This window comes from Antechinus flavipes, chromosome 5 (assembly GCF_016432865.1).
Source record: "Antechinus flavipes isolate AdamAnt ecotype Samford, QLD, Australia chromosome 5, AdamAnt_v2, whole genome shotgun sequence".
NCBI classification, from domain to species: Eukaryota; Metazoa; Chordata; class Mammalia; order Dasyuromorphia; family Dasyuridae; genus Antechinus; species Antechinus flavipes.
In genome coordinates, this window is record NC_067402.1 from 28,045,414 (window position 1) to 28,066,940 (window position 21,527).

At 40.6% G+C, this 21,527-nt stretch overlaps 1 protein-coding gene across 6 annotated transcripts in view; it reads left to right on the top strand.

Moving 5' to 3' along the window:
- THRB (thyroid hormone receptor beta) overlaps nt 1-21,527 on the top strand; it is a 436,159-nt gene that overhangs the window by 218,265 nt on the left and 196,367 nt on the right. The gene's annotated exons all lie outside the window — the stretch shown is intronic.

Genomic DNA, 21,527 nt, shown 5'->3' on the forward strand with positions numbered 1-21,527 from the left:
GTTCTTGACTCCAGGCCCTGTGCCATGCTGCTGCTCTCTTTCATCTCCAGTTTGACAATATCTTTTATTAAAACTTGTCAGTTTTAACTGGCTTAAGTCAGCCTGGAAGGCTTTTCTCCCCAAAGCTGCTTTCCGAGTGTTTTCCGGCGAGGATGTCCGCGGCTCCCAGGAGATCCCTTCCAGCCGGTGATATGTGTGGTTGGGATTCCTGGGAGCCACTGCCTTGCTATGTGGCCATCTCTCTGGAATTTGAAACCAGTGCGTACACGTTGCCCGAGGTGAACATGAAATGAGACAAGAGCTTGTCCCACAAACAACAGCAGGACCGATGCCCGGTAGCTCTTCATCCTGACATTGGTTGAGCTGGAAACTGAAGTAATATTGCTAGGGGGCGAGATCATTAATCTGAGGAAACCGGGGCCAAAATACCTCCACCGGTTAGTGCCAGTGGAGGGAGGCGGCTGAGATAATGTTGTTATTAGTGGAAAACTGATTTTAGAAGCCTTGAAATTGGGAATAGGTGGCAACTGCAGGAGTAATAAATAGGAACTAGAGGTCTGTTAGAGAGGTGAATGTGGGGGGATGATGAGCCAGTTAGCTTCCCGGGGCTTCAGAACCTTCAATCCGCTGTGGGTTCAGGTGACCGAAGACCACACTGATCTGACTGAGACAGTGTCAATTTTTGCTCATGGTGGTTGACTGGGAAGCCTGGGTGTGGAAGACCAGACTAGGAGAGGACGGCCCAGGCTGATGAGCAATCTGTATGGCATTCTTTTCCTTGGACAAGCCACCAGGTGGCAAGGCTTCTCAGACATGAACCCTCGGAGGCTTCCAACAGCCCAGACGTCTGGGAGGCATCCCAGGAGCCCCTGATCAGGGCAGAAGAGCTCAGCTACGTAAGTCCCTTTCAATTGTAGGCGACCGTTGTTATTGTTGTTGTTTGCTTTATTTTCCCCAGAGACTACTTTTATTTTCCTAGCTAAGTGATATATTTTGTTTGTAAGAATAGGTGGAAAAGGTCGTCCTTGAGAATGTGGAGGACGGCAACATGTGTCAAACCACCGTGGACGTCTCTCGCAAGAGTTGCTTTGTTAGGGCATGGATCCCCGCATTCTTGGCAGCGGTTCCTGGCAGCCAAGGCCTTCTCTCTTGCGCGTGTCTATTGTAACTTCCACGGCACTGCACGCTTCTTTCTGAGGGTTAGCATTCAATGCTAAGAACAGAAATTCAGTTTTCGAAATAGCTGTCATGTGTCTCGAATTGGAGCAAAAGAGAAAACATCAGCCTAAAATCAACATTCCTTTGGGGGTGGAGAGGAAGGAGGAGGGAACAGGACTGTAGACCAGAGTGCTGGGTTTTTAACCTCTCAACAGATGGCATTATTGTTTAGTTTGGACTTTTAGAAATTTTAGAGAATTTAGACATTTTCACAGGAAATGATTAGATTAATTTTTGAAACATCCAGGAGATCAAGAGAATATTTATATGGAAGTAATTCTGGGGGCTGTATTTTACAGGAAGCACTAACAAATTGTGAGAAGAAATTAGGGGGATCTGGAAGCCGTGTCATACAAAGAATTGATTAAAGGAGCTAGAGATTCTTAGTCAGTAGGAGAGGAGATCAAGGGTAGACCTGATATCTGTCTTCAAGTATTGCCATCAGTTAGTCAATCAACAAGTCTTTATACTTAGTAAAGAATATTATATATGTAAAACGCATACATGTCTGTATGTTTGTGTATGTATAGTATGTATGTGTGTGTGTTTGGTTTTTTGTTTATTTATTTATTTATGTGTATGTGACATTTAGTGTCCTGAATGCCAGGTTCTGTGTTAGACACTGAGGATACAAAAAGAAATATTTCCTAGCCCTGCATTCAGAGAACTTACATTAATATCAGGATAATCTGAAAGGTTTTTATGTGGAAGAAAGAATGGATTTGTTTTGTGTTGCTCCGGAGAACCTAATAAGTTAGAAAAGAAATCTACTGGAAGGTGGTTTCCACTCAATTTAAGAAGTTATTTTTTAAGGACCTGAGCTGCTTATAAAGAAGTCAGCTCCCTGTTATTGGAAGTATTCAAGTAGAAGTTGGATATGTTAGGGAGGATGTAGAAAGGATTGTGCATTTTGTGGGAAATCGGACTAGCCGATCAGATCATCAATTTGTAGCTTTAGGAGCTACCTAGTCTGATCCCTTTCTCTTATAGATCTTATCATTTGTCCAAAACACACAAACAGTTAGAATTTCCTAGCTTTGTAACACTGGGCAAATCTCTTAATCCTGTTTATCTCTGTTTCCGCATTTCTAAATGGGGCTCATATCAGTCTCCTGACTTCAATTTCAGTGCTTCTACAGTTTTGTCCATCCCTTAAGTTTCTCTAAGACAAGATACCTTTAAGCAGGCAGCCTTCAGCGATAAACCACATATTGGATTTGAGTACTGAAAGGTCTGTTCTGAGAGCTTCCATTACAATAATATGATTTTGGTTGCCAGAGTGTGAATGATGAATGTGGATAATAAAATGCACTTGAAATTAAATTGAAGTATCGGAATCCTAGCAACATTGAGGAGCATTAGGCCAGTGCATTGGACGAGCCAATAGGAGGATATGGAGGAGAATCACACAACAGGGGAAGGCAGGTGACAATCAGACTCGCCCCTATTGCGCCAACATCCACCAGGCTAAGATCACTGAGACATCAACATAATGGAGAACTGGAATGAGAAATTACTCCTACAATCTGAATTTCTCTTCACTTGAAAAGAGGGCAGAATTACATTATACAGTCGCATAAAAAGTGAAATAACTATCAAGCCAGAGAAAAAGAATAATGTGAAATAAGAAAGTAGCTCATAATTTTTTTTTACTTAATAGTATTTTTTCTTACATGTCAAGATAGTTTTTAGCATTCATTTTTACAAGATTTTGAGTTCCAAATTTTTCTCCCTCCCTCCCTGTTCTTCCCTCTTCCAAAAATGGTAGGCAATTTAATATCAATTATACATGTGTGTGTATATATATTTCTGTATTTCTCACAGTTGTGAAAGAAGAAACAGATCAAAAGAAAAAACACAAAAAAGAATAAAATTTTAAAAATATGCTTTAGACTCCATCAGTTCTTCATCTGGATGTGAGGAGCATTTTCCTTCCTGAGTCCTTTCTACTTGTCTTGAATTATTGTGTTGCTGAGAAAAACCAAGTCATTTATAGTTGATCATCGCACAGTGTTGCTGATACTGTGTATTGGGTGCAGCATTTTCCTAGTTCTGCTCATTTCACTTTATATCAGTTCATACATGTCTTTCCAGGTTTTTCTGAAATCTGCCAGTTCATCATTTCTTATTATACAATAGTATCCCATTATATTTATATACTACTGCTTTCCCAGTCATTCCACAACTGATGGCTGTTCCCTCACTTTCCAATATTTTGCCATCTTAAAAAGGGCGGCTATAAATATTTTGCACATGTAGATTCTTTCTCCTTTATCAATAATCTCTTTGCGATAGTGACTTAGTGATGGTATTGTTGACTAAAAGGGTACACATAGTTTAATTGCCCTTTGGGCAGAGTTCCAAATTGCTCTCCAACAATGATTGGATCAGTTCACAACTCCATCAATAGGGCATTGAACACAATATGTAACTTTGCTTTACCTTTTCTTCTCTTCTTATGAGAAGATGATGATGATCCAAGGAGACTGAGAGGCCATTGCTGTTCTCTGACCTCCTCACTGAGAGGCAGTTGCGTTCTCTGACCTCTCTCCTCTTCCCTCTGCCTCCAATTTATTTTCCCAGTCCACAAGCAACACCTGTGTAAGTAAAGTTGCTTTGCAATGCCTTCAGATGTTCACAGATGTGGAGACTCTCAGAGAATTGACCTGCCTCTTACAAGTGCACTTAGACATGGTCCTTAACACATTAGTGTCCCAGTTTTCCTACATCTTCACCAACATTTATCACTTAACTTTTTTTGTCATATTAGACCATCTGATAGGTATGAGGTGGTACCTCATCGTTGTTTTTATTTGCATTTCTCTAATCAACAGTGATTTAGAGCATTTTCTTCATTATTCCTGTAGATAACTTTGATTTCTTCATCTGAAAATTTCCTGTTCATCTTCTTTGACCATTTATCAATTGGGGAATTGTTTGAATTCTTTTAAATTTGATTCTGTTCTCTCAAGATTTGAGAAATGAGGCCTTTGTCAGAGACACGTGCTGTAAAAATTGTTTCCCAGTTTTCTGCTTTCCTTCTAATTTGGTTGCATTGGTTTTGTTTGTACAAAAGAATTGCATTTTAACATAATCAAAATTATCTGTTTTATTTTCCATAGGTATCTCTATCATTTATTTGGTCGTGAATTCTTTCCTTGCCCCTAGATCTATCCAATAGACACACTATTCCTTGTTCTTCTAATTTGCTTATGTTATCATCTTTTATGTCTAGATCGTGCACTCACTTTGACTTTATAGTTTGTGTTTGTGTCCTATTGTCCTCCAGTTTTCCCAGCAGTTTTTGTCAGATAGTGAGGTCTTATCCCAAAGACTGGGATCTTTGGGTTTACCAAACACTAGATTATCATGGTCATTGACTACTGTGTCTTGGGTACCAAGTTTATTCCACTGACTTACCACTCCGTTTCTTACCCAGTACAGATAGCTTCGATCATTACTGCCTTGTAATATAGTTTGAGGCCTGGTATTGGTAGGCCACCAAGAAAGAGGCTCATAGAATTTAAATGTTATTTTTCAAGATTCTGTGGTTTTGAAAATCAAGTCTCCTCTGATCAACAGATCATTATCCTGAAAGGATGGATTGTTTAACAAAGCCGCCATTGCCTGATCTAAGATATTCAGCCTTTGGGAAGCTAAAGCAGGGTTGCTGCTGTTTGATAGTGAGCTTAAGAAAGCTCTAAACGGCACGGGAACTGCATAGTATGAATAAATCGAGCCTTCGGGCTAGAGGCTTAAGATTGAGAAATAACATTTATGTTAACCAGCTATTATATAGTCAATGTTTTTGATCAGCCAACCAACAAGTATCTATTGAACTCTTACCTTGTACAAGGAACTATGCTAATAACTGTGGGATTTTCTAAGATAAGCAAGAAAACTCTTTGAAAAAATTTTGGATATCTTTTGTTTTAAAATCATGTTAGTATAGTATCTGGCACATAATGCATGCTTAATAAAAAGATGCTTCTTTCCCCATTCCCCTTCCCCTGTTTATTCTTCTCACCTTGCCATAATGCATCCTCTGTAAACATAGAATTACAAAAAGAAAATGAACTAAACCAAGCAACAGTCAACAAGACAAAATATATAATATCCTGCGTCCACAGTGCCATGCCTTCTGCAAAGAAGTGAAGAAACAAACATTCATTAAATGCCTACTGTGTGCCAGGCACTCTGCCGAATACTCTGCAATTATCATTTCATTTGAATCTCATAACAGCCCAATCTAGGATGTAGGTGCTATTATTTTCTTCATTCTACAGTTGGAAAAACCGAGGCAAACAAAAATTAAATGACCTGCCAAGGATCATGCAGCTAGTAAATATCTGAGGCTAAGTTTGAACTCAGGTTTTCCTGTCCCCAGGATAGTACTCACCCTACTGAAGCACCTAGGGCAATCTGGGTAGGATTCCAGCTTTAGAATCAAGATGAGCTGGATTCAAGGGGGAAATCCAGGAATAGGGTACATCACTTTTATTCTCAAACTTTTTTTTTTTTGATGTAGTGACACTTTTGCTAATCACTTTCTTTAGTTGTCAAATGGGGATGGGGTTCTAAGGTTCCTTCTAGCCTTTGATGATAGGATCAGAGATTGAGTTGTTTGAGATCTTAGAAACCATCTAGCCCACCCTCTTCCTTTGAGACCCACAGAGGTTGGTACTCACTTAAGGTCATAGGCAGGGGTGAGATTTGAATCTAGGTACGAGTTGTTTAGTCATTCTAGTCTTGTCCAATTTTTCATGACTCCACTGGAGGTTTTCATGATAGAGATACTGGAGTAGTTTCTCATTTCCTTCTCTAGCTCATTTTACAGATGAGGAAACTGAGGCAAAGAGGGTAGAGTGACTTGCCCAGGATCACCCAGCTAGTTAGTGTCTGAGATCACATTTGAATCCAAGTCCTCCCAACTCCAGGACCGGTGCTCTATCCAGTGCACCACCTCACTACCTCCAAGTAGAAGGTTCCATCCCCTGTATCTCACATCTCTAAGATGTTATGATTCTATTATCTCACTTTTCTTCTTTTTAGGAAACTTTCTAAGATCGTCCATTGTAAAGAAGTTGCTACCCTTCCTGGTGGAGGGAATTTCCACCAAGATTCAAAAAACAAAAGAAGGACCAAACTTAAAGTAGTTAATATTTTAACTATTAAATAAATAAATTTAACCATTAAATAAATAAATTAATTAAATTAAATATTAAAATAGTTAATGAGAAACTCTATGAAGCTGATTTGCCCATGATTATATGAAGATCATATGAAGTGAGATCCTAATCTGGATCTCTAACTACAAATCCCAGACCCCCCTCCTTCAGACATTCATCTCATGAATGTCTGTGATGAACATGAATAGTGTGTGGCCCTTGCCTTCTAGAAACTTAAATCTAGTTGGTGAGTTCCATTGGTGAGTTTCCCATTTTAGAGAGGAGGAAACTGAGGCAAGGAGTAACATGACTAAATCTAGTTGGTGAGTTCCACTGGCCACAAGTGGGATGGATCAATGTGGTCTCGTGGAGGAAGAGTGACTGGAAAGGGATCTTTGGATGGACTCAGGAGGTTCAGGGAAAGGGAATGACGCGTTGAGGCTGAAGTGAACCAGCTGGTCAGTGGCGAGGTCATATTGGTGAATGGTGGGAGACAAGATTGGAAAAGTGGGTGGGACAGACTATAGAGGGTTTTTTTTTTAATAATAGGCTAAAGAATTTCTATTTTATCCCACAGGCAACAAAACCATTAAAGATTTTGTTTGTTTGTTTGTTTAAAATAAGAGGGAAAACATGTTCAAAGTAATATACTAGTAAGATGAGTTTGAATGATTTCAAAAGTGATAAATTAGGGGAAATGGTGAGAGAGAGAGAGAGAGAGAGAGAGAGAGAGAGAGAGAAGAGAGAGAGAGAAGAGAGAGAGACAGAGACACAGATAGAGACAGAGAGAGATTAGATGCAAAAAAGAAAAAAAAATCAGGATTCTAGTAAAGGAAACTAGAGGCAAGGAATCCCTGAGCTTAGATGAGAGGCTTGCAGTATTGGGGATGGAATGCTAGATCTGAAGAGACTAGGGTTCAAATTCTATTGGGGCAAATTACTTATATTTTTAAGCCTCAGTTTTCTCATCTGCAAAATGGGCTTGATAATACCTATGATATTATTCCTCAAAGAGTTATGGTGAGATAATGTGTGTAAAGAATTTAGCAAATGTTAAAATTCTATTTTAAGGCAGCCAGGTGGTATGGCAGATTTGGGGGATGGAGGTTGAATTTAAGAAGACCCCTCTTTGTGAATTTAAATCTGGTCTCAGACATTAGATATGTGACACTGGACATGTCACTTCACTCTGTTTGTTTCAGTTTCCTCATCTGTAAAATGGACTGGAGAAAAAAATAGCAAACCATTCCAGCATCTTTGCCAAGAAAACTTCAAATAAGGTCATAAAAAATTGGACTTGACTGAAAACAACAGAATGACAGCAAAATACTAATCGTGTCACTTATTATGATTAATGGAAAGGAAGAGAGAGGATAGAAAGGAACATCAGACCTAGATCACGATTAGTTGTGCAATCTTGGGCAAATTCTTCAATTGTCTGCCTCCATTTCCTCATCTGTAAAATGGGTGTAAAAATAGCACCTACCTCACAGAGTTGTGAGGGTCAAATGAGACAATATTTGTAAAATGCTTTGTGAACCTTAAAGCTCTATCTAAATGCTACCTATTATATATATATATATATATATATCACAAAAGAAAAATTACAGATTTATTGTGTCAATATTTATTCTGTTTTTTCAAAAAGGAGTTTTCCCTGTTTTTAAAAACAAGGTTATTATGTTTATTTGTGGCTGTAAATTATATTTCTACTTTGTTCTGTCGATCTACCTTTCTATTTCTCAGCCAGTCCCAAATAGTTTTATTAATCACTAACTTATAATACAATTTAAGATCTGGTATCGCCAAACCTCTTCCTTTACATTTCTTTCATTATTCCTTTGACATTTTCCTTTTACCCAAATGAATTTTGTTATGATTTTTTTCTAATTCAGTAAAATAATTTTTGGTAATTTAATTGGGATGGCATTAGTTTAAGTAAGATTGTCCTTTTTATTATATTGATCCTGCCTATCCATGAACAATAAATATTTCTCCAATTATTTATATCTGACTTTATTTGTATAAAAAGTGTTAAAATAAAAATAGTGATAAATATTTCAAGACATAAGGCAAAGAAGAAAAGTTACTCAAATATATGGAGGGAGGAAGAACCAAAAATATTCATGCAGAGTTTGCTTTGGGGAGAGATGAAGAGATGATAAACAATAGACCTGAGTTTTTTATTTGTAGGGAACTCCCAGTGAGGGAACTTCCTTTACCAGTGCCAATTGGCACCTACTCTGACAATTATAGTCTTAAGAGACTTATCTTTCCACTAGGTCAAGTTGTATTTTATGTCCAAGTCATCTGATTTTTTTTTATCTCTGTTTTCTAAGTAGTTCACCTTAATCCTACTCTTTACTTTGTACATATAAACATGTCTGGAATGCCTTCTATTTATTTTTCCCTTTAGTCACCTCCTTTTTAACCCTCTTTCTCATTGTGTACCAGAAAAGAGCAGATAGTCCATAAATATTTGCTTTATAGCATTGCTCTTTACTGCTACTCTTTGGTATTTTCTGCTGATACCTAGGGCAGAGGTGAACTTGCTTCTCTAAGGTGATAGTCCAGTGAGAATGCATCCCAGGGTCCACACTTTATATAAGACTGTGGTTGTTTCTAAGCTGTTGAAGGTTTCCAAGCTCTCTTATTTTATATTCACCCGATGACAAAGCCCCAGACACCCATCCTTAGTTCTGGCCCCATGTCAGTGAATGGTAAGCTGGATAAATAGTTTGGAAGTTTAAGGAAGATTGCTTACATATTTAACATATATAGGACTGCTTGCCATCTTGGGGGGGGGAGGAGGGAGGGAGGGGAAAAAACGAAACATAAGTGATTGCAAGGGATAATGTTGTGTAAAAATTACCCTGGCATGGATTCTGTCAATACAAAGTTATTATTAAATAAAATTAAATTTAAAAAAAAAAAAAAGGAAGATTGCTTGTGGGGTGAGGGGCCTTGGTTTTTTTGAAGCATAATCATGCAAAACAAATCCAACTTAACCATTTTAGAGAGGAGGAAACTGAGGCAAGGAGTAACAGGGCTAGTAAGTTCCTGAAATAAGATTTGAAGTCACATGTTTCTGACTAAAAACCCAAAGTCCTATTCCCTTCAACATAGAATGATTTCTATTTGTTAAATTGTGTTGCTGCCCAGGGCAGCGTTTAGATGTTGACTAGGTAATGTAGGAAGCATAGGGTTCCAAGACTGCTTATTCCACTTCACCTCCAACTCAAAAAAAGTATCCCTTTCAACAGCTATATGACACTTGAAGAAGATGTCCTTGAAAAGGTGATCCAGTATCTTAAATTCACTCTGTGATATCAAATGGCACATTAGATCTGCTCCAGAGAGAAGGTTTGGCGGCGGGTAGGGTTATGGGACTGGGAAGTTGGTTAAAGGCAAACTGGCTGTACCAAAGACAGTTCTTGTCTCTATAGACTCTGGCTAAGTTGCTGTGAGCATTCCCTTTCATTTAATTCAAACCCCAGAACAATATGAGACTTTCTATTAGCAGGGAATGCTTATCTTGGGCGAGAGATTGGATATAATAATCTCGCAGGTCCCTTCCAATGCATGGAGTCTAATTCTCTAATTCTATCCATTTATCTTGTACTCAACCCAAGACCCAGGTATGTCCAAGATCCCCTTCGCTTGGATTGCCTGCCTCCTAGTTCCTGTTGGTCTAAGTAACCTGTTCGACAATACATAACAAGACTTCCAGGCCATCATTTCCATTTGGGATAAAACCGTGTCTGGAGAAGAGGTGCCGGGAAAGCTTTATGTAGGAGAGAGACAGAGACAGAGAGAGATGAGAGTAGATGTCTGCAGAGAACACTAGACTATTAATTTAATTTTCTGTGACGTCATCCCAATTTGGCCCACGGCTGCCGAAATGACTAGCTGTTGTTTTCGCCCTGTCGGGTGGACTATGGTTTAACAATAGATTTCGCCAAGAGACTATTCTTTTCAACTAAGTGGCGGATCTTAAGATTGCAAGAGAAAGGTATATTTGTGTTAATTGGGAGAGGTTGGATAAAGCGGTGGTTTCCTGATCCAACCACTTTTTGGAATCTGGATTAGACCACAAAATAAATCGTTTACTTTTCTGAGCTGCAAAGAGAAAGGATCAAATGACTTCTAGGGAGAGAAAATGAGAATTGAGAGAAATGACTTGAAAAGTTTTCGTTCTAAACACGGTTCTTCTCTCTCGCTTGCCTCCCATGATGTGAATGTGCAATTTCTTGACTGGGGGCCAGATTCCTGAATGTTGATTTAAGTGAACACATGGGAAAACCTTCTGGAAGTAGGATGGAAATTTGATATTCAGCTTCCATTATGGTCCCTACACCTACTTCCCTGACACAGCCCTCAAAACCTTCTGTGAAGTCAAGAATGTGATGTTCAAAAAAAAAAAAAAAAACACAATACAAAAAACTTTCCTTTGTTTCCCTTCCTTGGCTGCCTTTCTCAACAGCCTATGTACCTCCCATTACCCCTTGTCCACCCCCAAACTGTGGAACAGCATGACTAAAGAAATGGGAGAACAGGGCAGAGAGTTGGTTTTTGTTCATTTTTCCCAAGTTTTATCTTGACTGAAAGGTTGTAAAAGCTCTCAAGATGAAGAATTCTACTTTTCAAGGGTGAATTCAAATGCTGGACTAGGTTAAATAATCCTCCAATGTTGATATCCATCACTATACACTCTTTGTGTTTATTCCTCAATGAGTGGAAGGAGTAGGTTAAGACCCCAACTGCTCCATCTCAACAAGTCATGTTCTCTTCAAGGCTCTGCTCCTGCCTTTTCTGAATGACTGGAGCCTTCTTTGCAGACTGGGCCTCTGGTTTCTTTGTCTTTTCAGTTGTCACAGAGGCTCACACTGAAGGGACTCTTCAAGCACATACCATTAATATTGCTGCCCTCCGACCCTCATCCCCCAACATTCATCGGGATTTACAATGACTCTTCCAGATTCGATGAAACCGATAAGGAGATGTGAGGCGTTTAGAAGGGAACTATGTCAAGAACAAAAGGCAACTGATCTTAAGGTCTTTTGTGCATGGAAAAAGCCATTTTTTTCCACAAGATGAGATTCTACTCTCATTTTTGTTCATGCTCTAAAAGTTGGTAATAACTTCAGTGAGAGAGCTGAAAGAGCTATCCTAGCGAGGGGAGGAGGGGAATTGGACAAATTGCTCTCCTTTGGAGACATAATTCAAGAATCTAAAGAATCCCAGAAACTCAAAGATGGAAACGGATAGACAGAGATAGAGAGAGGAGAGAGAGAGAGACAGAGAGACAGAAAGAGAGATGGAGAGACAGAGACAGAGAGAGAGACAGAGAGAGAAACAGAGAGACACAGAGACAGAGACACAAAGACAGAGACAGAGAGATAGAGACAGAGAGATAGAGAGACAGAGACAGAGAGAGATGAATGGTGGAAGGAAGGAAGGAAGGAAGGAAAGAAAGAAAGAAAGAAAGAAAGAAAGAAAGAAAGAAGAAAGAAAGAAAGAAAGAAGAAAGAAAGAAAAGAAAGAAAGAGAGAGAAAAAGAAAGAGAGAAAGAAAGAGAGAAAGAAAGAGAAAGAAAGAAAGAAAGAAAGAAAGAAAGAAAGAAAGAAAGAAAGAAAGAAAGAAAGAAAGAAAGAAAGAAAGAAAGAAGAAAGAAAGAAAGAAGGAAGGAAGGAAGGAAGGAAGGAAGGAAGGAAGGAAGGAAGGAAGGAAGGAAGGAGGAAAGGAGACAGATAAGTAAAAAAAGACATATAATAGAGAGATTGATTGACTGATAGACATAGACAGAGAGAAAAGGAATTTACTGAACATTTACTATGTGCTCAGCATTACTTTAAGCCCTGGGGGTACAAAAAGAAGAAAACCCTGAAGGAGTTTACATTCTAGCAGGCAGAGATAAGCATAAAGAGGAGCTGGAAAGTCCAATGATGGCACAGCTGGTGGGGAGGTAGAGAAATGAGAAGGGAGCTGAGCGAGACATGAAGTGAGCAGCAGGCTGAGACCCCTCGGAAATAGTGATCCCTGCTGGGGATTTACCATGAAGGAAGGAGGCAGTAGGACAGGGGCCTTGGTGAGGAGGCTCTGCCTCCAAAAGCTCTTTGAGCTGGGAATGAAGCGAGTGCTGAAGGAGACCTGGAGTTGGAGTGGGCACCCTGGCTTAGCCGTGGTTAGCTGCCTGACCCTGGGAAGGTCACATCTTCTGTGAGCCTCAGTTCCTCCGTCTGTATGGTGAGGGATGGATGACCCTGCTGCTGATCACAGCACTGTGCTTTGTAAGCAATAGGTGCTTAATACATGCTTTGTTCTTTCAAGAAGTGCCTGCTGTGTGCCAGGTTCTGTGTTAAGCCCCAGGGCCTTAAAGACAAAAAAACTGAACCTTCCCTACTGGGGAGGAGAGTGGAGGCCCTCAGTTAGCAGGAATGGTTGGTCCCTCTCACGGGGCAGCCTCCCTGGCAATCGTTGCCACCCAGAGGTTTTTCTCCTGCCCCGGGTGCTGGTGCTGCTGGCCCCAGGCCCATCCGAGTCACAGCCCTGCCATCCCGCAGGGGCAGAACAACATGGAGGCGGGCCCCGTGCCATCGGAAGGAGGAAGGGCCTCCTCCACCTCGCTTCATGTGTTTGTGCTTTAGCATAGAGAGGGCCTTGAAGACGGGAGCCACCACAAAGCCAGGATGGCCAGAGGCAGCAGTCTCAGAGTCTGAGCGGCCTTGGCTCGGAGGCCTCCGTGGCAGCCAGCCAGCCTCTTCCCTCCTCTCCAGGACTGCTCCCTCGGTCGGATTTAAAGGGCCACATCAAGGCTCTGGGGGTCCCTGGAGTTGCTGGGCGCTCCGAGTAGATGTTGTTTCACCAGAGGCGGCAAGTTCAGACGGCGACTTGGGCTTTCAAGTGGGGGTCAAGACTTATAAATCAGGGAGTGAGTCTGTCTTCACCTCCCAGAATATCCTCCGGGGCCTGGAGGAAATGCCCTCTGCCCACAGCCACGGCCATGATCTCGTACCAGATGGGGCCACGAGTGAAAGCGAGACACGGGAAGATCAGGCCTGTCTCTTCCTGGCCCAGCTGTGCCTTCCCGTGTGGGCCGGGAGCCGGGGACTAGGAGCCGGGGACCGGGAGCCGTGGGCCGAGGGTTTGCCAGGACTTCTTTGTTCCTGGTTGTTTGCAGATCGCGTGGACGTATCAGCTCAGCTATTCTTGTCCATCCATTTCTTTTCTGAATGGAAAGAATCCTGAGTTTTGAAGATTATAAGATCACAAATCTGAAACTGGAAGGAAGCTCTGAAGCCCACCAATAAACCTTTTCATTTCACAGGTGGGGAAACTGAGACCCAGAGAGTTTCAAGAACTATCTAAGGTGGCAAGTGTCAGGAATGGGATTTGAACACAGATCCCTTCAGTCTAGAGACACTGTACACCAATCCCTCACTGGTCAGATGACTCTATTATAATAGTTCATTATAGTAGCCACTTGCTATAATGACTAGCATTTATATAAATGATATGCTTAAGTATGTAAATAGTATAATTATGTAATTATGTATTGATAAATTTCTATAATTATAATTATGATAAAAGTTTTGCAAAGTATTTTAGTTATATTTTCTCATTTGATTTTTACAGTAACCCCCTGAATCAAATATAATCCCCTTTTGAGAAATGACCAAAAAAAGTAACTGAGGTGGCAATTTAGAGATCAAATTTCTGAGGTGGGATTTCCTGATTCTGGGTCCAGCATTCTATGCACTGAGCCTCCTCGTGACCTTGAGTAATTTAATTTCTCTTTCTGTACCTCAGTTTCCTTTTTTTGTAAAATTGTGGGGGCAGGGGTAAAAGTATGATTTAATTCAGGAATCCTTACCCTCTTTTATGTCCTGAACTCTTTGTGAAGCCTCCGAACAATATGTTTAATTGCATGAAATAAAATACAGAGGAATTACAAAGGAAACCAATTATAGCAAAATTAAATAATCAGGATATTTTTAAAAGCAGAAATTACCAAATTTTGCCTCCTGGATTTGTGGTTTAGTTTCCTGAGACAAAAACTCTGGGCCCAAAGAATAAAAACCTTAAGATTCCCCAAAGCCTTGTCTCATTATTAGCCTGGACCCTTAGTAGAGAAAAATGGCAGGAAGAGTTGGAGTCAACAAATCAGTCAATCAACAAGCATTTGCTAAGAAGTCTTCTATGTGTCAGGGTGGTATGACTGAGAGACAGTTGCCTCTCTCCTGTGTCCTTGGAAGAGGAAGCTCATTGAGATATAACCACAATCAAATGAAATAGCGTATCACCAGAGCTTTGCCTAGCAGGGAGCCTTATACAGGATGCCCCAAAAGTCTTCACAGAACTAGTTTAAAGCTGTGTAAATGCTGCTTATCATTTGCTCTGCCCCTGGAGTATCACCAGTGAGTTTTTAGACTGGCAGGAAGAGGCGGGAAGAAACCCAAGGCAACCTTGTGAGTGGATGCTCGCAGGACAGGGTATGGCATTATTCCAAGCCCTTGGTAATTTGATGGGTGAGACTCCAGGGCAGCTTCAGGAAGCAAAAAGAGTGCAGGTGTTTTACAGGAAGAGGAGGGAGCCCCGTCGGTCCCTCATTGGCTTCTCACTTGGGATGCCACAGGCAAGGAGGTGGGGGGCCATTGGATGAGGAAGCTGCAAGTTCCAAACTTAGGATTTTCCAGATATTGGAGGGGAAGAGCTTCCAAAAAGGAGGGAGCAGGAAGGGCAGGGCAGAGACAACTTGTGTGAGAAAGACTAAAACTGACTTGTCATTTCAGGCTGGGTGATGTTTTTGCATCTCCCAGTGAGTAGCAGGTGCTGAGCACTGAATAGATGCTTATTGATTCATTGATTTCCTTGTGCCCCCTAAAGTTTCCTTGTGTTGCTCTCAACTGTTTTATTCATAGGTTCCTCAGAGTACCCTAAGTTGGCGGGTCTCTATGGTCAAAAGAGCTTGCATTTCCTGGTGAAGATTTATTCATTCTCTTCTGGGTAATTCTTCTCTGAATTTGGGCTGCCCAGATCTGGGATCCTTCCTTTTTCTTCTTCATGGAGGTGACTTTTTAGAGAACTCAGTGGCGCTCACCCCAGACCACGCCAGGGACACATTTGTGCCTTCTGTCTGTGGGTGGTCCGAGGCCAGGATCTTAGAGGATCAAATGCCAGCTGGGCCACGTGCCAAAAAAATATTATATTCTCCCGAGTCGTTACCTGTTACAACTCTGTTCCTTCAAAGAACAAGAATTACAGGTAACTAATATTCTTTCCACCTGCCAAATACAACACCAAACTCTTAATCCCTGTATGACTAGCTTATTTATAGTCAAATAGATTCCTTTGTATACTATTTCTAAGGATTTGTTAGTGCCCGGGACCAAGGAGGTTGTCTGTTTGGTTTGGTTTGGTTTTGATGAAGTGTTATGCCTCTTAAGTGTGTGCGAACTAGACAGGGACTGCTTCCATGTTTTCTCTCTCCCATGTGTCTGGTTTGTAGTAGAAACTTAAATGTTCATTGATTGATGAATAGATTGAAGTCCTTTTTCTTTTTCCTTTCTTTCTTTCCACTACAGTTTCTGATTATGTAGCTTAAATGAAAGTTTTCTATATGGTAGAAAGACCTGGAAAAAGTGCTAATAGATCGGGGCTATGTCATGTTCCTATCTCAAGACACAGCAAAGTATTTGTGAATGAATGAGTAAGTTGGGTAGAAACTGATCCGCCATGATGATTGAGTAGAAGAGTGGACTTCTTCCTCTGACTTCTCCTAGTGTGGCCATAGACAAGCCACTTAATCCCCACCCCACCCCCAGCCTCAGTCTCCTAATCTGTTATCCCTGAGGTCTATATTACAAGGTTTTGTGGGTCCCAAATGAGCCCCTGAAATAACTGAACAACTTTATTATAATTTTGTTTTATTTATATAGTAAAGGCTATGTAAATACTAGCTATTATCATTATTATTACAAAAATCTTGAAATGAGAAGATAGACACAAAAATCTCTTCCCAACGTTCCCAAATGATTCATGCTGGGGCACCTGCTCTGGATAAGTGACATCCTCTCAACAAATAAAGTCACCAACATCAACCCTGCAGTCAGGAGGACCTGAGTTCAAATCTGATCTCAGACACTAAACACTTCCTAGCTGTGTGACCCTAAGCAAGTCACCTAACCCTAATTGCCTCAGCCAAAAAAAAAAAATTAAAATTAAAAAATAAAGGCACCTTCCCAGAGAAAGAAGTTACTTACTTAAGGAAGTTAGCCTTAGTTACCACTTAATTCTTCAATCCATGGGCGGATTTAGGGATTAATGTGATAAAGTGGAAAAAAATGCTGGCTTTATAGTCAGAGAACCTAGTTTTGCTACTCATTGTTTGTTTGACTCAGTTTCTTTACCTGTAAAATGAAGAGAAGATAGATTTGATGACTTCAAAAATCTCTTCTAGCGCATTCTCTGCTGTCTAAAATTATTTGAAAATAGTGGTCACTACTTGCTTTAAAATAAGTGGTGGACAGTTCCAGAAGGCTATTATTGAATCCCATTTTTTAAAAATTCATTCCTTTTTATGCTTGTAATCGCTTCAGTCCTTAGATCAAAGTGGTAAAAGAGGATTTTAGTTTATTCCCTTGGTGGTCTCGTTCCCTGCAGTTTGTACATAAGATGCAGCTAGATTCCCCAAACTTAACAATTTTTGTATGATTCATTAACAAACTAGTCATTATTTAGGAAGGAACCCTTCCCAAAGAGCTGACATCTTCACGCTGATCCTGAAACAGGAAACAGTACCAACATGGTCCTTCAACCCTGTAAATCTCAGCTCTGCTGCCTCCCTAATAACTCCCAGACTCCTAGCCTCTACCAGGGATCCTCAAACTTTTTAACTAGGGGGCCAGTTCACTGTCCCTCAGACTGTTGGAGGGCCGGACTATAGTAAAAACAAAAACTTTGTTTCGTGGGCCTTTAAATAAAGAAACTTCATAGCCCTGGGGGAGGGGGATCAACGTCCTAAGCTGCTGCATCTGGCCCGTGGACCGCAGTTTGAGGACCCTACCTATACCTTAGTGGAAAATCTGAGTTCAAATCCTACCTCATACTCTTAATGTCTGTGCCACTAAACCTTTCTGAGTTCAATAAAATGGGCGTCCTTCAAGCTCTAAAGCAATGATCTAAGTCTCTCATATTTACAAATAAAGAAATTGAAGTCCTGAATGGTAAAGTGATTTGCATGAGATCACACAGCTATTATTTACTGTAGCACTGAATGTAGCACCTTTATGTAGCATCTGTTATGTGACAGACACTGCCCCTAAGCATTTTTTAATTCTTCTCTCATTTGGTTCTCACAACAACCTGGGAGGTAGGTTTTTATCCCTGTTTTCCAGATGAGGAAACTGAGGCAAATGGCAGTGCTAGACGCAGATTCCAGGTTTCTCTTGTTTCCCCATCCAGTGGTCTTTCTACCACATAGAAAACTTTCATTTAAGCTACATAATCAGAAGCCGTAGTGGAAAAGAAAGAAAGGAAAAAGAAAAAGGAAAGGGCGGGGGCAGCTAGATGGCACCTGAAATCAGAGGGACATGAGTTCAAAACTGGCCTCAGACACTTAGCACTTTCTAGTTATATGACCTTAGGCAAGTCACTTGACCCCCAAATGCCTTAGGAAAAAGAAAGAAAGAAAGAAAGAAAGAAAGAAAGAGAGAGAGAGAGAGGAAGGAAGGAAGGAAGAGAAAAGAAAAGAAAAGAAGAAAAGAAAAGAAAAGAAAGAGAAAAGAAAAGAAAAGAAAAAGAAAACAGAAAAGCAATGTATCATTTAAATTCCAAAATAAAAACTCATTACTAAATCAACCCAGGTGTCACAGTAAGTTTTACAAAATTTTTAAATGAATAAAAATCCCAATGATTTTGAATTCAATTCTATGACTTTTTTACGTCCCTCCTATATATTTAGCATTGTGCTGGGCACTAGGGACTTCAAAAACAGAAACAAAATCATTTCACCCTTAAAGGAAGTGAAGTTCTATTGTCAGGAAAGCAACACATTCATAGATAATCCATCTGAAAATGTGTACAAAGTATTACAGGGGAAGAACATAATATGAAGGGCAGTTTGTTAATAAAAATTTCTTGGTCTCCTCCATTAGATTGTAAGCTCCTTGAGGGTAGGGGCTGCCCTTTACCTTTTTTTATATCCCCAACCTGGCACCATAGGCTTAATAGTATCATTACCTTTATAGTAGGCACTTTTTAATTATGATTATTTGGTTGATTGACCGTCCATCCCTCAGTACGAGGTAGAAGGGCGGGTGGATGGGAGGAGAAATTCAAGGCAGGGGATCTTTGGAGTTATGGAATTTCCCGGTTAGGCGCCTGAGGCATTCTTTGTAGTTGGTATTTATCCTATTACTCAGTTACTATCACTATCTATTGCTATCACTCAAGGTGACTGCCTTGATGGCAGAAGGCCATATGGTTTTTCCAGTGGTAACTCATGGTTGTGAGAGTAAGGAAAGCTGAGTACCACAGAACTGATGCTTTTGAACTGTGGTACTGGGAAAAATTTTGGAGTCTCTTGGACAACAAGGAGATCAAATCAGTCAATACTTTTAAATTCAGACCATTCACCAGAAGGTCAAATGCCAAAGCTTAAGTACTTTGTATTTGTATAAGAAAACAGGACTCATTGCAAAAGCCCCTGATGTTGGGAAAGATTGCAGGCAAAAGGAGAAGGGGACGGCAGAGGATGAGATGGCTGGATGGTGTCGTGGAAACGATGAATGTGAACTTGGATAGTGGAGGATGGAACACGTGCTATAGTCCATGAGGTCACAAAGAGTTGGATGTAACTGGATACTACCTTAACTAACTCTTCCTCCAACTTGCTCCATTTTAGAATAGACAATCCCTTTGAGGATGGGAGGAAGACAGGGTGGTTAATATATCTTTTGAACAAAACCTTGATTTTTTTTCCCATAAGTCTAAAAATCAAAGATCCTGCCCAGCATTGAAGGTGGGGAGTGGTCCTGTTTCTTTCAGCATCTAACCAATCAACACAGGAATACTTAGAGTGGCTTAGGAAGTGTCCCTTGCCCAAGAGTTTGAGGCAGAAATTCATCACTTTCTAAGCTTGTGATTAAATGAAGGGCTCTTCATTAGGAAAGCAGTTGGATGTTGTGGGAGGAGTTTCAGATTTAAAGCTGATGGACCTGGGCCTGAGCCCCACCTTTGACTCTTCTTAGCTGTGTGATCATGAGTAACGCATTGAACCTCTCTGATCTGTGGTCTCATTATCTAGAACCTTGATCACAATGCATATCTTGCCTTCTTTGTGAAGCTGTTGTAAAAGTGTAAAGACCTTTGCAAGCTTTAATGTTCTCTATAATTGGGACCTTTTTAATTAACTGTACAATTCACCGGCCAGCTTAGCATTTGATTTTGGGGGCACAGGAGGTTGGGAGGTCAGGAGTGGAAAGGCCATGTATTAAACACCTGTTTCTTGCAGCTTAAACTGGATTAAGCTAAAGTTAGTTCAGCAAGGGGCACCTGTCGGTACTAAATAAATATGACCAAAGGGATTAGGACTAATGGAAATGAAGAAATATCTACACAGTCTAGGAGAGATATTCCTCACCCCATTTCTCTCTGTTGGAAATCTGAATGGGAAGCCATGCTGCTTTGGAGTCACAGGCCTATGCTGGCAGGCCTAGGAGTTCATCACATCGTTCATGAGACATTAAAAGGATCTGGGAGAATGAGAATTGATTTTTCCCTCTGTTCTTCTCTTCTTTGGGATCATATCTGGAGGGCATGTTTGAGGACCAACAGTTCACAAGTTGGCTAGAATTTATTGACTTCTCAAATGATTTCTCTCTCAGATGGTGAGTCATGAGTCAGACTCTCTATATTTGGCCCCCAGGCTAGTATATAACTCGACTGCCTGATTCCCAAGGAGAAAACCCTGCCCAAGACCTAGAGCAGTTGATCTATAAGGAGACAACATGAAGCAATGGAATGAGTCCTGAAGAATTTGACTCCTTTTTCTCGCAGAAATATGATTTGGGGCAAATCGTTCAATTCTTACAGACCCTCAGCTTCCTCATCTCTAAAACAGAGTTTGCATTGGTGGAGCGATTTCCCATATTGAGAGGTCTCCCCTTTAGCCAATCTTTTATCTTTCACATATCCACAAATCTGTATGAGTGTGTCATCTTGGATTTATGAATAGTCTTACAGAGACACATTTAAAAAAAAATCAGGAAGAAAAAAGAAGCATTTTGATCTTTTCAATATTGTTTCTTCATGAATCCTGTAAGAACCCTTAAGACTCAGAACAAAAGCACAGAGAGGTCATCTGCTCTGGCCAAGGTCATAAAAACCGGCCATCAAGAAAACCCATAGGGATGCATCTCCTAGAGGAACTAGTTCAAAAGTGGCTCTTGGAAATTTCATTGCACCAGCTATTCCTTGGACTGTGCTAGAGCCCTGGCCTGTGATTGTGAAGTTTGAGGTTCCGTGAAGGTCTTGTTGGGGTAACCTCCTGTGGGAACCATCCCTTGATTTCCTGCTATTGTTTTCCATCACTTTAAGTTCAGGGTATTCTAAAAGTCTCAGTTTAGGTTTAAACACTAAAGTTGAAAACTTTACTCAGACTTTGGACACAGTTACATAATGTCAGGAGACAAAAAGTTCCTTGAGGACAGGGGCCTTTAGGGGACTCCATCATTGCTTCCCCTGCATGAAAAGGCTCGTTGGGTTGAGTTGGAGTATTGCACTGGCCTAGGGAGCAGAGAGCTCATGGGACTCCTCTTAAAAAGCCAATAGCCATTTTCTACATGATTCCCCTCACTCCAAAATGTGAGGAATAACCAGACAGAAGCTGTCTTCCTTGATGGATTTCACATATGCTCCTAATTTTTTCATTATTAAATCCTTCAGTGTGAATATTTTTTTTCAATTGAAGTACATGTTTTCCCAAAACCCTGTTCTAGCGTTTCCATGAAAAAGCAATAATTCATAGGTTGCAGATGCCAGGAAAGCATATCCCAGAGGGAGGGGGAAGGTCCTTTAACATGAGTGGAATGGGAGATTCTTTTTTTTTTTTTTGACCTTCAGCAAAACTCACGATTAATG